The sequence below is a fragment of the Mirounga leonina genome, unplaced genomic scaffold (assembly GCF_011800145.1).
Source record: "Mirounga leonina isolate KUSES-001 unplaced genomic scaffold, KU_Mleo_1.0 Mir_166, whole genome shotgun sequence".
Classification (NCBI taxonomy): domain Eukaryota; kingdom Metazoa; phylum Chordata; class Mammalia; order Carnivora; family Phocidae; genus Mirounga; species Mirounga leonina.
The window spans coordinates 29,602,073-29,605,832 of record NW_023270418.1 but is presented as its reverse complement, the minus strand read 5'-3'; positions in this window follow the sequence as shown (position 1 = coordinate 29,605,832).

The window sequence follows — 3,760 nt, the reverse complement described above, 5'->3', positions numbered from 1 at the left end:
CAAATTGTTTGAGGATCAGGTGGGTAGCCGTTTTCTTTAAAGTCCCAGAGAAGTATTTTGCTGAGATGCTTCCAGCAGTTGACAACCAGCACTGTTTAAAGGTGTACTTTGTGAAAATTCTTTTCGTCAGCAATGCCCTGAAGTGGCACTGGACTTTCATCCCCACATCTGTAAATAACATAAAATAAACCTGCTACATGAATCCCAGTTCTCTGCAGAATGTGTCACTTGTGAGACTCAAAAGGAAACCGTTTTTTTATTTTCCTGTGAAAAGTACTGAAAGTTTAGTGCTTGGCTTATGTAGTACTGAATTTTGATTAAAAGAGTTAATGAAAATAACTCTGAGTAAACGAAAGCAAGTGAAGTATGGTGCAATCCTTCCCTTGTGGAAAGTGACACTCTGCTTCACTTCAAATCATTCCACGAATTCACACTAAAAATAAGTTAACTCCAAATGTGGGCAGAGTGGTAGTGACAGAGGGTAGAGGCTAAGCCAGTGGTAAGCTCCTAAAGAGGTTGACTTCCACAGGCTTACTGATTCCTTCAGATAACATTTGTGAGGACTGTTTCTGTGCTAGGAATACAGCAGTGGATAAGACAAGGTCAAAGGGTCTTATCCTGCAGTGGGTGACAGAGGAACAGAAATAATGACATTATAAAAACTACACATGGCTAACGCACAATGGGCTATGGAGGAATTGAGAAAATACGGGAACAGTCATGCTTCTTGGTATTTACCCAAATAAGATGGAAACTTATGTCCACTCAAAACCCTGCACATGGATGTGTGTAGCAGCTTTCTTCATTACTGCCAAAATCTGGACACAATCGAGGTGTCCTTCAGTGGGCGAAGGGATAAATAAACTGTGGTCCATCCAGACAAGGGGATATCACCCTAAAAAAGAAGAAAAGAAAAAAAACGATCTATCAGGAGAGGAAAAGACATGGATGAGCCATCAGTGTAAATTACTAAATCAAAGAAGCCAATCTGAAAAGGCTACATGCTGTTCCTCAAAGGCCGTTACACTGTCTTGGAGAATCCGCCAGTGTTTTCTTTCTGCTCTTCGTGTGGCATAACCCCTGTTGCCCCAGCTTCACGTTTGAGAATTCTGTTTTGCTGCCATTTCAAATCTACCATTGAGACATTTGGTGGGTTTAGCACTTCAGCAACTGTATGTCCCAAGTCACGAGTTCTCTCTATTGACATAACCTCATAGACAAGTCATTGTTCTCATGCCTGTCCTTCGTTCTCAAACATATTTTGTGAACATATTTAATAGTGGCTTTGGAGTATTTTTTCTGCTAAGTCTAATATGTGGGAAAACTTGGAAACCATAATGATTACTTCATTTTAGAACATTTTCATCACCTCCCGAAAGAAACAGTTCTATTGACTATTAACATGCAATCCTGATTACCTGCACCCAAACTCTGGCAACAATGATACAATTTCTGCCTGGATGCGTGTGTCTCTTTTTGAAAGAAATCAATCTCCTTAGGGCCTTTCCACTGATTTTGATGTGGTGTTTGTCCTTAATTTGGGAAGATGCTCAGCCACGGTTACTTTCAAGTTTCCACTGGTCCTTTCCCTCATTCTTCTCTCTTGACATTCCCATTACAAGAATATTATGCTGTTTGCTGGTGTCTCACAGTTACCTATTCTGTTACATTTTAAAATTCTCTTTTCACTTTGCATTTAAGTTTGGAAGGTTTCCACTAACCAGCCTTCAAGCTTATGGATTCCTTTTTTATTATTCAATTAATTAACTTATAGCGTATTATTACTTTCAGAGGTAGAGTTCAGTGATTCATCAGTTGCATATAACACCCAGTGCTCATTCCATCATGTGCCCTCCTTAATGCCCATCTTTTTGTGAGGATACAAATGGCATCTTTCTTACCCTTTATAAGTCGGAGCAGAAACCTGAAGTCTTTTTCTCTAATTTTGTTAGACTGAGTTCCAAAAGCATAGTAAAACAAAAGACAAAAACTAGCCTGTGTGAAATTCAGAGTTGACAACTATAATGTATTATGTTCAACAATACAAATAGCATATTTGGTAATTTTGCAATTTATTTAAAGTAAATGCAATTGTTTGTTCAGTGGCATTAAAATAAATCTGACCCGAATGGCCCTACTTAGACCAAATATTTCTACTAGCTTTTTAGAGATGATTAACATCAGTGCTGTATGTATTTGAAAAGTCAAGTAGTTTGTAAGTTTGTATTATTAGATGATTCATTATTACCTCTAAGAATACCTCCTGCAACATAAATTCCCAAATGCTTGTATTGGCATTCATAGTCTTCTATACAGAAACAATCCAGTTTCTCTACCATGTAAACATACAATTAAAGTCATCTTAATAGATAACTGAGAAAAATCATAGTGCACTAGAAACTGATATATAGCTTCAGTTTGTAAGATTTAAATGCTTGCTTTTAGAAAATTAGCCAGAATACATAACATTCTGTGCAAAGAAAACCAGAAAAATTCTGGATGGTCATAATAGATCACACCACATAACTTAGAATGAAATTGTGTTCTTTATTCAAAGTTACTTTCCACTTTTTTCGTTCCTTTGACAACATTAATTTGTGAAACAAAGATTAGATTCTGTTCAGCTGCCACCAGTTATATTTACAAAATGTTTATTTTGTAGCTGGAAGTTTATTTTATTTATTTATTACTTATTTATTTTATAGCTAGGAGTTTGCGCTTTTTAAGGCAAGCTTGACTCTTCACAAATGTCTGTAACTGAGGCACAGAATAAGCCATTGCAACCCCACATTGACAGATTATCGGATAGAGGCAGTGTCCCTGGGGTGTAACATTGAACAATATACCTTCCTTTGACCAAGGGCAATTCCAAGGGCTAAATCCTGCCATGAGCCACCATCTGTCAAAACTCCCAGCGGCTGGGGATATCTCAGCGGTGTAACATAACTACCCACACAGTCCATCTCATGTGCTGGGTGAATGCATATGATTTATGTAATAAATTCAATCACCACGAAGTAACTCCTTTCAGGGAAAACCTACAAATGCAGCTGATCTCAGGTCTGTGAGTGTTATTCATTCTCTCTCTCTCTCTCTCTGCTATAACATATTCTAGGTACCCCTTATAGTCCTGATCTATGAGTCATACCAGGAGCAGTGGCCTAATCTTTGAAAGGTCAGACTTTCTACACATCATGCTCTTTCAAGGGGCTGGCAAGTTCCCATGTCCCTTTACCATCAAAGTTGGACAGGGAGGTACCACGAGTTGCCCCCCAGTGGAACAACTCTGGAGGAAAAGAATATGTAGGCATACTAGAAAGATCAGCTGTACCTCCTGTTGATGTTGAAGGTTTATTAATCCAGTCCAGTTGGTGACTCCTTTCCTTGACTTCTAGCCTCTTAGCCTAGGAAACGGATGTGACTGTGGGGTAGGCATAATGTAATATATGATGCTCTTCCTGTGTTTCCTGGTGAAAATGTTCCCATTCTGGATACCAAGACTTCTATGCTCATATACATAGCCTGATTTGCAGGGACAAAGGGAACAAAATCCCCAAGTGGAGTACTAGGAGTTTGGTAAACAGGGTATTTCAACTTGTACCATTTTGCTCCCAGAACTATTTGTTCTATCTATGGGGAATGAAGGACCATAGAGTGGTCATTGATTTAGAGTATGTAATTCGATTTGGAAATAATTTCCAGGTTTTGCATACTATCATCTCCTAGCTGTCTCCTCAGTGCACTTTAAATTTAACAAAGC